At 43.4% G+C, this 14,730-nt stretch overlaps 1 protein-coding gene across 1 annotated transcript in view; it reads left to right on the top strand.

Annotated features, from left to right (window-relative positions):
- The first annotated feature begins 1,754 nt into the window (after positions 1-1,754).
- MANEAL (mannosidase endo-alpha like) overlaps positions 1,755-14,730 on the top strand; it is a 36,227-nt gene continuing 23,251 nt past the window's right edge. Inside the window, exon 1 of the mRNA XM_075850529.1 lies at positions 1,755-2,148. The gene's annotated coding sequence lies outside the window, so the exon portion shown is untranslated. The remainder of the gene's footprint in view (positions 2,149-14,730) is intronic.

The following is a 14,730-nucleotide window of genomic DNA, read 5'->3' on the forward strand; positions in this document are numbered from 1 at the left end:
CTATAGATATGCTATGCTGTCTCCTATACACAAATTTTTTTTTGGGTGGACACATATGTATTGGGGCTATTTCCCCTGACATTTTAAGTCCTTAGTGACGCCCCCGGCTGCTAGTGCTGCATTGTTGGGTCACTTAGGAGACCCAACGATGCAGCTGAAAGCTGCGGACCGTCAGCCATGAGAAGTTTGAAGTTTGCGGGGGGGGGGGGGCTCACCCAATAAGAACTTTTGCATCGGGGCCTATGAGCCTTTAGCTACGCACCTGCCGATGTCTATTCACAATCCTGACACTTCAGTAACGTTAATGTGTGTGTATGTGACTGCACATAGAGATCTAGTAAGGACACTATCTGCAATGTAAATGAATGGGGAGAAGTGCATGACACTGATTGGTCACTGATTGGTAAGTGTCATACACTTCTCTCCACAACGCCCAGTTGGTAAAAAGTAAAAACACGCCCAGTTGGTCATTGAGAAACTGATTTCATTTAGTTAATATAGGTCATAACTCCGTCAAAAATTATTGTTTTTCTAAATAACAAACACTGCTGTAATCTACATTATAGCGTCGATCACATTATGTACAAGATAGGCCACTTATATGGTGACAGCCTCTTTAATAAAACTTATTTCTCTACAAAGGAGGCAGTAAGCAGAAAATGAAAATAAACGCTAGAAACATGTTAGTCTCCTCTACAATACCATGTTACTAGTTTAACTCGGACATTCTGATGACATAAATGTGCAGTTCCATTGTAGCAAGGGAGTGCATAGCGTGGAGGCAGCCCATGTGGTGATTATGGTGCCCTGGCGAGAGGAAGCCCATTGGCTTTGTCCCCATTTTAATGGGCACCTGCACAGGAATTTGGTCTCCACAGGTACTGCAGCGTACGAAAACAAGGAAAGGGAAAATGTACTCATCATTATGCCTCATGCACACTACAGCGTGCGCCGGCCGGGTCCCGTCCTATCTTTCACGGATCGGAAAGTCACCCTCTAAAGTAAATGGGTCCGTGAAAACTATCGGGTGCCACTCGGATGCCGTGAAAACGTGAGGCACTCGGTCATGTGTAACTGCACTTGGAGTATGTTCACACAGCGCGCTCAAATTGCAGATTACTGCTGCGATTTTGCAAAAAAAACATAATTGTGATGTTGCGATAATCGCAATTTGACTGCACCATGTCAATATACACTACTGTGTCTGTTATGTGGATACTGTTATGGTGGTTTTGGCAGAATATTTGAGGACAGGACTTATATGCCATGGTGATTAACTTGTCAAGTATCCCTTTAGTAATATAGTGCGGTTTACATTTCCCCAATAGCACTACACAGATGTAGTCCTACAAATAATATGATGGCAGCAAAAGACAGCACCTGTATACACGGCAGCATGTCTAACTGACCATTGTGACAAAAACCCACAAGGCAAGTTCTACCCCAAGCTGAGAGCAAGCTGCCTTCTGTTCACACTGCGGGGGTGCTCGTATGGGCTGTTCCATTAACTGAATGTAGGGGTGTTTAGGAATGCACATCTTAAGGTCGGTCCATTCTCTCTCATACGACATTTTATTTCACAGGAGAAGCATTGTATATATTATACTGTAAATCCACACAATGTAGAATCATTGTAAATTATTCATAGTGTACCAGTGTATCAATGTGCACCTGTTGATCCCCCCCCCCCCCCGTGTTAGTAATAGTATACCCCTACCATTTTTCTTGTGAATGCATTGTGCTGGATAGACACAGTATGATAAAGTGAGGAGAATGTGTTAGGGCAGTGGGTGACTAGCAGTAGTGACGGCTTCTCTTCAGCCTCCCGTATGCCTCACATGCAGTGACGATGCGGTGTGGTCCCTGCAGCTCCTCCTCCTCCTCCTCCTCACACGCCGCATCATCCTGTCCACTACACTCCATGGCGACATGGTCCCTGCATGAGGAGGTCATTGACCGTAGGCTCAGGAAATAGCCTGCAGGTCTGAGGAGGCTTCAATACAACAGCCGGAGATACTGCACCACCATGACTGGCATCTTCTGGCTGACATGCAAGCTGCAACCCGCCTCATTGTAAGCCTAGGCTGGACACAATGGACACCGCCTGCATCCCGGCTAGTGTGGGTCTCCTCTTCACCACCCTCTAAGGTATGTATAGTGTGTGCGTATATATATAATGTAACGAATGATATTCTTTATTTTTATATCTATACATACCATCATCAATTTTACCAGGAAAGTCGTTCCTATTGTAACAATACAGCCACAACAGTAGTATTAACCCTTACCAGTTTTTTGGGTACCAGAGACATGCCATTTATTGACCATTATCGTCACTCTTGATGTTACCAGGGGAAAACATTGCTTACATCTATGATCCCAAATACAATTGATGGCGCTCTGTTATGAGCATTCGTGTCAAGCAATGCCAAAAGGGTTTGGGAAGTCTACAGAGCATTACACCCTCTTTGTATGAGAAGGAATTGGGATCCAAGATCCCTGCCAATGTTATTTTCTGTCATCTCTCCATGATCTGTTATTAGAGTGGAATTCCCCTTTAAGTACTGTACATTGTAATTGCTTCTCAGCGCTTTATAATTCTTATTTCTTGTAGATAATGCTATGTAATCAATAGTCATGCCTATGCTGGTTTTATATATATATATTAACGTTTTAGCTGCCGCAATAATTGACACCCTTTTAACATACACAAAACATGAAAAATAAAATAAAAAATCATATTATATCCTCATATTTCTGGACACCTGACATGTTGTAAAAATGCCACCCAGCACTTGATACTCATGGGCATCTTCCTTCTTTTGTGTTTCATGTTTGTGGCTATAAGTCAGAGCCTGAGACGCACAACACCTCCTGTCCATAGACATGCCCCTTATGTCTACCTGCATATATCACCACATTACTTCAGTCACGTCATGGAGTTGACAAATGTCTTGATTAGTCGCAGGGGGTAATTAGATGGTAATTAGAAAAGTGCTCATCTTCTCACCCTTGTAGTCGGGGCCAGAATGGCAACTTAAAAAAAATCAAAAAGCGGCCTTATACTGTAAGTGGGTCCAAATTGGCAGCAGATGGGGCCACACAAGTAGGCGGGGTCAGCAAATTTATCCACATAGTTGGTAGGTGGGGCCAGTGCAAAAATACAATGGTAGGCAGAGTCTCTGCTGTAATGGATCCCATTGACTTATAATGGGTCTATTACTGGATAGAATAGAGCAGCATGCTGTAATATGTCAAAGGAATTACATTGGAAACATGACAGAAAATAATTAATGGGGTATTCCCATTTTATAAACTAGTGGCATATCGACAGAATATGCTATGACTTTATGTTCTGTAGTAGTCTGACCTATGGGACCCCCACTGATCTTTGGATGCAGCGGCATACGCATATTTGCCGTACAGGGGCATACGCATATTTTCCCAACTTTGGAGACGTGACATCAGGGGGACTCCAGAAACTGGAAAGCAAAGTGTTGATTCTCCAAGTTAACAGCAAGTGGCAAAGGGATAGAATAGGAGAGACACTTGCTGCCACACGTGGCACTCACCTATGTCACGCTGAAGGCTTCTGATGTGTCCTGACTCCCCCTGGTGCTTCCAGATTGCGCTCAGCCTTTATTCCTCAGTCGGCCCTGTGCCCTGTTGTAGTGACAGTCTTCTGCCCCTCTCTCGGATGCTGGCTGCTGCTCTGCTCTACTTGCCATCCTGGCCATGTTTAGCCATCCTCTCATTGTGCTACAGCCTGCACCCGCTTGCCACGCACATGTTTCCTATTCTATGGAGGCCCCATATCCTCTCTTCTATTCGCCTGCACTGCTGGTGTTGAGAACCACCTCTGACCGGGATCTGGCGCGCCATTCACTGTAACCTTGCAGTGCCCATCCAACAGGGGTAAATTTGCAGGGGTGGATGTAGGGCTGGGCAATTAATCTAAATCGAAATTCAGCGCAATTAATCTACGTCATCTTGCAAATTTCTGTTTTATCAATTACTTTTTCCCGGTTTAAACTGTATCTGCATCTTCGGGACGCAGATACAGTTAAATCCAATGGTAGAGCAGGGGACCGTAAGGTCCTCTACCATTCACTATGTATCGTTGGATGCGAGGCAGTGACGTCATCGCGCCTGTCTGCGCCGTGCTGCACAGACCAGAGCAGCAGAGGGATCTCCTCCATTCGTCATTGGCACGGGGTTCGGTGAGTATGTATATTGTTATTTCTATCAGGCAGATGTGGGGGCATTATGCAGTGTGGGGGCAGCTATGGGGGCATTATACTGTGTGAGGGAAGCTATAGGAGCATTATACTGCGTGGAAATCAGTTATAGGGGCATTATACTATGTAGAGGCAGCTATGGGGGCATTATACTGTGTGGAGGGAAGTTATGGGGGCATTATACTTTGTGGAGGGCAACTATAGGGGCATTATACTGTGTGGAGGGCAACTTTAGGGTATAATATTGTGTGGAGGCAGTTATAGGGGCATTATACTGTGTGGGGAGCACTATGGGGGCAATATACTGTGTGGGGGCAGTGTCAGGGGGTATATTATATACAGAAAAAAAACTGTGTGGAAATCATGGCATGCTGGGGATTTTCAAACGCTCAGCCTGTCAATTCTGCTGCAAAATTTCTGTGCATTTTCACAGCGGATTTATGCCAATTGCAATGCTGCAAATTTCCCACAGATTTTCCGCAGCAGATTTGCAGTGAAATCCACTGTAGAAAAAGTCTACTTTGTATGCACATAGCCTAAAAGTACAACATGTACTTCATTTTCCGGGAACGGGTTATATTATATTTCCAACCTGGACCTAGGGGGTATCAGACTTTCTGTAGAGATTTTATGTATACAGAATATATATTTACTTGTTTTATTAATTCACTATGTATCATGGGAGATACCGAATACAGGATCCATCTGGAAATTTATAAGAAAAAGGTTCAATAGCAGTTGGTTCAACAGAAATTAAATTCTGTTAGCAAATAAATATTGATCCCTTTTTGCATGATAATGAAATTGACGCTTCCGAGAGTGAAGACGCTATTACATTTTCAGACCGTATTGTAATGTTCGGTAGGGTGTAATTATATTGTCTTAAGTAGCCTGATAGTGTTGCTACATATAGAAGGACGTTAAGGTACTATAATTATTGAGTGCCTGACTGTGTTACGTAATGGAGATGTATTATTTTTATGGAACACGACACACATGGGTATACTACTACACAATAAAGTAATATTGAAGTGGAAAAATTATAGATCTGCAAACAAATGTCTAAGGCCTCATGCACATGACCGTAGCCGTGTGCACGGCCGTGATTTTCGGGTCGGCTGGGGGCGGAGTGTCACCCGCGAGCCGCCCCCAAATCGCGGACCGTGCACATGGCCGCGCCCATTATTTGCTATGAGCCTGGACCGCAGAACACGGCCGTAATAAGACATGACCGTTCTTTCTGCGGTCCAGGCTCCTGGGCCATGCATGGACCTTGGAAACCACGGTCGTGTGCATGGCCCCATAGGAATGAATGGGGCCGCAATTCTCCCATGGATTTTCGGGGGAATTGCGCCGCAAAAGCACGTTCATGTGCATGGGGCCATATTGTCATAGAAAATATAATTGTTCTAATTCTAGAGCCTTGCAATGCTCTTTATGTGGTAACTGCAATGGCTGCCATTATTGGTTGTCACTATTTTCCCTGTAGCGGACTAAGGCCCTGTTCACACTGTGTTTTGCCGCAAAAAACGCGAAAACTGATGAAATTGACTCCCATTGATTTCAATGGGAGGTGGAGGCGTTTTTTTTCCTGCGAGCAAAAAAAAACGCTTGCGGGAAAAAGAAGCAACATGTCCTATCTTGAGGCTTTTTCCTCCTTAAAAACTCGATTGAAATCAACGAGAGACGGAAATAAACAAGTTGTTTTTTTTACGCTATTTTTGACGCGTTTTTTGTAAAAAAACACTCACGGTTTTTCCCTTTGTATGTTGAAGACATAGGTAAAGAAAACCGCCTTAAAAAACGGGGAAAAAATCGGGGGCAAAAAACGCATGTGGTGCAAAACCACTTCAATAAAACCGGAGCTGATTTTTCCAGGCAGAATTTTCTGCCTGCAAAACACTCTGTGTGAACATACCCTAAGAAAAGTATTAATAGTTAACATATCCCTCAAATCCCACTTTCTTTTTCATTTATTTTTATTGTTTTGTCATTACTTGCTATTTAGCTTTTATTTAATTTCCAAATAATGTTTTCCATCAAAATGTGTACTGTTTGTTTAAGTAGGAAATATGTGGTGGATAAACCTACACCTTTCCCATCTTTTTGTACATTAAGGCACATTTATACAAGCCAATGATCATACGTAATGAATCACTTCCCATGTAAACATGTCAGCGATTGCCCAACAAACAAGCAAACGCTCATTTGTCCACTGATGGCATCGTTTACGCTGCCTATAAAATCATAGTTATCAGCAGCACATCCCCTGTCAACGGGATGTCCTGCCGACGATTTCTGGGATCTTTAGCCGCCGACAGCTCACATGAATTCTATAAGCAATCTATTCATTTTTACTATAGTTGAGGTTAAGGCCTTATTCACACTATTTATTTTTTTTATCGTCATGTGCTGTATGTTTTAACAATGGACAGCACACTGAGCCATGCAATAAAATAGGGTTATTCACACATGCGTTTCTTGTTGTTTTTTTCCGAGGAGCACGTGTCCGTGGCGACAAATTCACAGCATGTCCTATTCTGGTCCATGTTTGCAGAACAGATGTGCCCATTTAAGTCTATGGGTTGCTAAAGGAATGCAGAAAAAAATATTAAACCAGGAAGTGCTTGCGGAGGAGCAATACGGACAAGAGAAACGGAGGACACAAGGAAACCACACGAACGCAACACAGATTCATATGCATGAAAACTGCCTATTTTTGTGAATGCTAATTGGACACACTGGTGTGAATAAGGCCTAAAACGTTAAACATATCTCTCCTGATATGTTTACTTTAGTAAATACTCGTATTCCACATAAAATAACAATTTTTGAGCATCTTGTCTTAGAACTTTACATTGTCCTTTTTTTCTGTTATTCCTCCTGGAAATATTTAAACATTTGACAACTGGGTGTTAGGCCCCCTGCATAGAAAATCCATAGTGGATTACAGTACCAGCCATGTGGATGAGATTTGTGTGTAGGTACCCTTACCGTTTCCTCTGGTAAAGAGTGTGTCCATACACAGTCTGATAGAAAAGATGCCCCGGAATTGTTATGTTCACATCGGCGTCCGCTGCAGATTCCAGGACAGCAGTTCTGCGTACTATAACTTATACAGCTTGCAGTATAACCTAAACAGCAAGGGTTAACTGTTTCCAGATAGTGGTGAGCTTCATGTAGTTCAAGGACTCATTCACGCCAATTTATTTCCAGATTTGGAAGCTTAGTTAGTGGAGATATCCTCACGTGATATTTTTATTTCTAAATACTTATTATATCACATGACTCACAGGGTTTTGGTTCAAGTTCTCCCTCTAGAGGTCAATATAGGCAGAAAAAATATGCAGTATCTGGATTCCATACATATTTGTATTTGCAATAATAGGAAAAAAATATGGCTGACAATTGAGATGAAAATAAAGACAATGCAGTGCTCAGTCATCATACCGACCCAATCAATATATAGCTGACAATTGGGTTTAATACTAAGGCTGGGTTCACACGACCTATTTTCAGGCGTAAACGAGGCGTATTATGCCTAGTTTTACGCCTGAAAATATGGCTACAATACGTCGGCAAACATCTGCCCATTCATTTGAATGGGTTTGCCGACGTACTGTGCAGACAACCTGTCATTTACGCGTCGTCGTTTGACAGCTGTCAAACGACGACGCGTAAAATGACTGCCTCGGCAAAGAAGTGCAGGGCACTTCTTTGCAACGTAATTTGAGCCATTCTTCATTGAACTCAATGAAGAGCAGCTCAAGATTTACGAGCGTCACAGACGCCTCTCATAATACGAATTGGCAGATGTTTGCCGACGTATTGGAGCCGTATTTTCAGGCGTAAATCGAGGCATAATACGCCTCGTTTACGCCTGAAAATAGGTCGTGTGAACCCAGCCTAAAAACGAAGACATTTATACTAAACTCTTTATAGAAGAGATCCCACATTGGTACTATGAAATCCTCTCATGATGTGGAATGTGGGAAATCATACGACTTTGCTAAACGGGACCCAAAGTCTAGGAGCTCCCATGAGGAAATTGCCCAAGATACAGTGATGAGACATGCCTGCAAATTCAATACATAGACCCTCTACTTAGGAACAGTGGAAGAAATCTACAGTCAGCACATCCTTATAATAGATGCACTCATAGAACTTTGCAGCAGAGAATTTGATCGCTTCTGCTTTGCCCGGCTTGCTCTGCTAATAGGGGCTTAAATCATCCATATAAATATGTTCCTGATCTATTGATTTTGCATTTGAAAGCAGTCCTGCAACACAAAGCATTGACTTGATTCCCTGCCCGCTGCACTGCAGTGAATGCTGATGAGATGTGACAATAACTGGAGGCCATTTCTAGGACTTGAAAGTGGATTCCATTATATGTGTTATGTATGGATCATTCCTAATCCTAGTACAGCAGAACAGCCTTTAAATTCTCCTTTTATTAAGCAGTTCAGGACCGGGCTATTTTGCGCCTTCAGGACCAGACACCGTTTAGCCATTTTTAGCACGTGTTAGTTAAATGGCTATAACTTTTTTATTTGTTGGGCTAACGATGTGATTTTTGCAATGTTTTTTTTCCGTAGATAATGCAGGTTTCTTTTTTATCGTTTTTATACACATCCTTTTTGCTATTTTAGAATTTTTATTCTTAAAGTTTGAAAATAATAGTAAAAAAATAAGCTTTTTTACTTTTCAGCTATTTTTTTTTTTTTGGTAATAACATAGTTTTACCCTAAAATAGACCTTTTTATTTGTGATCGTCATTGTCTACCATAAATTTTAATATATCACATGTCTATATTAGGGTAATTGGGTCAGCGCTAGCGTTACAACAATGATTGGCGGGGGGGGGAAACGTTTTTTTTGGGGTGGGTATTTTATGTGTATTGTTATTAAAAAATTTTTGCACTTTACTTTACTTTTATTATTTTATTACTATGGTCTGTCCCTCAAAGGTCAGAAAAGACCTTTGGGGAACTTTATATATATTTTTTCTTTCTTTTACACCATGTTTTTCCACTGTAACTGGAGCTGCACAGCAGCCCCAGTAAGGGTATGTTCACACGGCAGTGTCCGTAACGGCTGAAATTACGGGGCTGTTTTCAGGAGAAAACAGCTCCGTAATTTCAGCCGTCATGGCATATTGAGGTGCTTTTCGCTGCGTCAATTACGGACGTAAATGGAGCTGGTTTTCCATGGAGTCAATGGAAAACTGCTCCATTTACGTCTGAAGAAGTGACAGGCACTTCTTTGACGCGGGCGTCTATTTACGCGCCGTCTTTTGACAGCGACGCGTAAATTTACGTCTCGTGGGAACAGACCAACGTCAAACCCATTGCTTTCAATGGGCAGATGTTTGTCAACGCTTTCAAACCGTATTTTCGGACGTAATTCCAGGCTTAAAACACCCGAATTACGTCCGTAAATAAGCCATGTGAACATACCCTTACAGGGGAAATCAGCCCTCTCATAGTTACGATTGTCACTAATAGGGCTGTGCTGGGTCTAGTAAGACCCAGCAGCAGTCTGTCAGTAATGGCACCCGGCGATCATGTGACCAGTCACATGATCACCGGGAGGAATAGAGACAGCGCCGCTGCTGCTGCCTCTATTCCTATACACAGCGTTCATTGAGCGCTGTGTACAAGTGATCAGAGAAGACAGAAGCAGCGAAAGCTGCTTCTATCCTCTCCTCAGGGTCCCCGGCAGTCACTGACAGCCAGAGACCCGACATTCAGCCGCCCGATCGCTCGGGTAGCAAGTTAAAACCCGAGCCGTAAAAAGTCTATGGCTCGGGTTTTAAGGACCCTGACCACCGGCCGTAAAAATACAGCCAGCGGTCGGGAACCAGTTAAATGTGACCTGCCAGGAGTCTTTCTGTATTTTTCTAAGTCATTTAGTCCTGTACACAAAACAAAAGAAAAAGAGAGGAGCTTATTGCTAACTAGCAGGCAGGCAAGAAGTTCAGCTGCAGAAATATGTAGGTATGTAGCTGTCGGGGGTGAAATGTAAGGGCTTGTCCACACGTAACTCATTTGGTGCAGAAAATTTCCGCAGCATTTACGTATCAACTAGCAGACAATTCACACCATTTCATGCGATTTTTTTACTGTGGAAAATAGTTCAGATTTTTGCTGAGGTTTTGTGGTGAGGTTTTTTTCAATGGTTGTGTGATGGTGATATTTATTTTTTCTGTGGTGTCATTTCCACCTCCTGTAAGAAATTCTGCAGTGTTTCCGCAGCAAATTATGCAGCACATCAGAAAAACGCAGGAAATCAGTCCACTTTCCGCAGCAATAGTTGATATGCTGCGTTACTAAAATTACGCACCGCAGGTGAATTTATGGACTGAATTTTTCCGCAGCTTGTAGATGACATTTGTTCAATCACACCCACTTTCAGATGCTACTGTATTCTGCTGCGTATTTTCCGTCCACAATTCCGGACGGAAAATACACAGCAATTCCGTTACATGTGGACAAGTCCTAACAGTAAGGTTGAGTTGACACGGGGCGGATATGCTGCGTAAAAGCGCACCATGCTGTGGTGCAGTTTTTCGCCCGGAATGTCCGCTGCGAAAAACTGCAGCACTTAGAGCTCATTCAGACAAACGTGAATAACGTCTGTGTGCTGCACAGGGAAATCACGCTCAGCACACGGACCCATTGATTTCAATGGGGCCATTCACACATGCAGGAGTTTTCACGCAGCGTGTGTCCGTTGCGTAAAACTCACTGCATGTCCTATATTGGTGCGTTTTTCACACACCTATAGCCCATTGACGTCAGGGACTTCTGAAGCGGAATCCCGGCGCTGTGGCCGGTGATTCCGATCCAGGAGAAGTCAGGGACTTCTGGAGCTGTCCCCTACAGGAAGGTAGGGGGGGTGCCATCTATGGGGAGTGGCTATGTACAGGGGGGCTGTGTGGCACAACCTACAGGGAGGTCTGTGTGGCATTACCTACAGGGGGGGCTGTGTGGCATTACCTACAGGGGGCTGCGGCATTATTTACAGAGGTCAATGTGTGTGGCATTATCTACAGAAGGCAGTGTCTGGCATTGTCTACAGAGGGCAGGGTGTGGCATTATCTACAGAGGGAAGTGTGTGGCAGAAAATGTACAAATGAAATTGATCCGTTTTTAAAACAGACATGGAGAAAAACGAATGCAAAATGGAAACTTGGCCCGGAACAGATGCAAAACGGCCAAGAAAAATTGACCAAAACGGCAGTTTTTATCGGCCGACACTAGGACCCTGTCGTGTGAATAGAGCCTTATGCCTCATGCACACGACTGTTGTGTCACTCGGGCCGTTTTTGACGGCATCCGAGTGGCACCCAATAGTCTTTACGGACCCATTCACTTTAGCGGGTGAATCGGGTCCGTGAAAAATGGTCCGAGTCTCCGATCCGAGGAAAGATAGAACATGTCCTATCTTTCCTTGGATCGCTGACAGGAGTCGGACGTCAAACACGGTCGTGTGCATGAGGCGTTATAGGTTTTTAGCTTCTTCTCTGGATGTGTCAGCAGTATAAGCTCCTACCTACCCGGAAGAGAGCAATATGCTCATGCTCAATATATATTAGTCTATCCCAGAACACATGGTCAGTAAAAGCATGTTTTTTACATTGTATATAGGATACAAGACCCAGTATACAAAGCAAATATAATAAACCTAGGAGAATTCTGAGGTGTAACCTTTAGGGTATGTTCACACGTAGCAGAAATCCTGTGGATTTTCTGCGCGGACTTGTTGGTGGAAAATCAGCAGTATATAATAGGAAGGGTATGTGCACACGATAACGGCAAATACGTCTGAAATTACGGAGCTGTTTTCAGGAGAAAACAGCTCCTGAATTTCAGACGTAATTGCTCGTACTCGCGTTTTTCGCGGCGTCCATTACGGACGTAATTGGAGCTGTTTTTCAATGGAGTCAATGAAAAACGGCTCCAATTACGTCTCAAGAAGTGACATGCACTTTTTGCATAAATGACAGGTTGTCTGCACAGTACGTCGGCAAACCCATTCAGATGAATGGGCAGATGTTTGCCGACGTATTGTATACCTATTTTCAGACGTAAAACGAGGCATAAAACGCCTCGTTTACGTCTGAAAATAGGTCGTGTGAACCCAGCCTTACTGTATTCCGCTGCGTATTTTCTGTCCACAATTCCGGACGAAAAAAATACGCAGCAATTCTGTTACGTGTGGACAAGCCTTTACGCTGTTGATTTAAAGGGAACCTGTCACCAGCCTTTTACCTATTAAACCAGCAATACTTAATGGTAGTGGGTGAATTTTTTTTTTTTTATGTAACCTATAATTATCTTGTAGACTCTGTACCTTTTGGTATTCCGTTTTTTAGTGTTCCCGTGCCGTATGCTAATGAGCATAAAAGTCACATCTTCGTTCGAAAATAATCATATCTTCATTCCTCAAGCCCTTCTGAGTTAACCCCGCCTTCTTACTTTTGATTGATAGCTCATCGCCTCCCCCCCAGCACACATGAAATCCTGCACTTGCGCATCGATGTCCTGTTCTGGTGCGTGCGTACAATAAAACACCATAGCGGCGCATGTGCAGTAACTAGATTTGAGGCCCAGACGAAACAGGGAAGGGTGTTGGACCATACATGACGGGCACAAGCGAGCTATCTCAGACGATATTTCAGCATTCAGGGCGGGCCAGTTTTCGGCGGTGGGCGGACATAAGACGAGGAACGTACGAGACTGCCAGATTACTACCATAAAAGGCGCAGATTTTTTGCAGACCATTATTTATGGTCAGAGGAGTTTAGGAGACGGGTTAACACCAATGAACTTCTGACAGCAGCGGCCAGCGATTGGAGTTCAATAGGTGAAATGCTGGTGACAGGTTCCCTTTAACTCTTTTCAAGGAGAGGGTTGAAATCTGCAACAAAAGCCGCAGCAAATTCTGTGGCAAAAAACTAAACTTACTGGACAAAAGTAAGTGGACATCTAACCATCACACTTATATGAGCTTTTTGGGCATCCCATTCTAAAACCATGGCCATTAACATGGAATATAACAGCCTCCACTCTTCTCGGAATACTTTACCCCAGATTTTGGAGTGTGTATGTGAGAATTTGTGCCCATTCAGCCAAAAGATTATTTGTAAAGTCAGGCACTGATGTTGGACGACAGGGCCTGGGCTTGCAATCTGCATTCCAATTTATCCCAAAGGTGCTCAATGGGGCTGATGACAGGGCTCTGTGCAGGCCACTCGAGTTCCCCCACGCCAACCAGACTTACACAACCGTGCCTTTATGGACCTCACTTTGTACAAAGGGGCACAGTCATGCTGGAACAGGAAAGGGCCTTTCCCAATCTGTCGCCACAAAGTTGGAAGCATACAATTGTCTTAAATGTCTTTGCATGCGATAGCAATAACATTACCCTTCACTGGAACTAACGGGCCAAACCCTGAAAACAGTCCTATACCATTATCCCTTCTCCACAAAATGTTACAGTAGGCCTATGCATTCCTGTAGGTAGCGTTCTCCTGCCATCTGCCAAACCCAGATTCATCCATCAGCTGTGATAGTGAAACATGATTTATCACTCCAGAGAACGCTGCTCTAGAGTCCAGTGGCGGCGTTCTTTACACCACTCCAGTCGACACTTGGCATGATGATCTTAGGCTTGTGTGCAGCTGTTTGACCATGGAATCCCATTTCATGAAGCTCCCGGTGCACAGTTCTTGTATTAATGTCACTTCCAGAGGCAGTTTGGAACACTGTAGTGAGTGATACAACAAAGGTTGGATGATTTTACTGCGCCATACGCTTCATACCTCTGCAGCCCCCACTCTGTAAATTTGCATGATCTACCGCTTAGTGGTTGAGCGGTTACTCCTAGACGCTTCCACTTCATAATAATAGCACTCATAGTTGACCAGGGCAGATCAGAAACTTCACTAATTGACTTGTGGCAAAGGTGGCATCATATGACCGTTCCATTTGTAAAGTCATTGAACTCTTCAGCATGAGACTTACTACTAGCAATATTGGTCTTGGGAGATTACATAGCTGTGTGCTTAATTTTATGCACCTCTTTGCAATGGGTGCGGCTTATACACCTGAACTTCATATGTAGGAGGCGTGTCTACATACTTTTGGCCACATATTGTATAAAAAGAATGTTCGATTCATGTATCTATTTTAGGATCTTCATACTTCTTTTTGTGTTGGTTGTAAATATATATAGTTTTATCTTACGAGGGGTCAAGATGTAACATTTACAGTAGGAAAGGAAATTCCAGAAAAAAGGGCAATTCACACTAGTGCTATTCAAGGCAGGTGCTCCCTATGACAGGATAAGGATACGGTTGGTAATTACTGAGCTGGCCCTTTTTTTATTTTTATTATGATTACTATTATCTTACTTGGCTTACCACTTTTGCTATGAAGAACACATTCATACGATGCTCATGGAAAGATCTTTCTGCCACTAAAAG

Source organism: Rhinoderma darwinii, chromosome 2 (genome assembly GCF_050947455.1).
Source record: "Rhinoderma darwinii isolate aRhiDar2 chromosome 2, aRhiDar2.hap1, whole genome shotgun sequence".
In the NCBI taxonomy this organism is placed as follows: domain Eukaryota; kingdom Metazoa; phylum Chordata; class Amphibia; order Anura; family Rhinodermatidae; genus Rhinoderma; species Rhinoderma darwinii.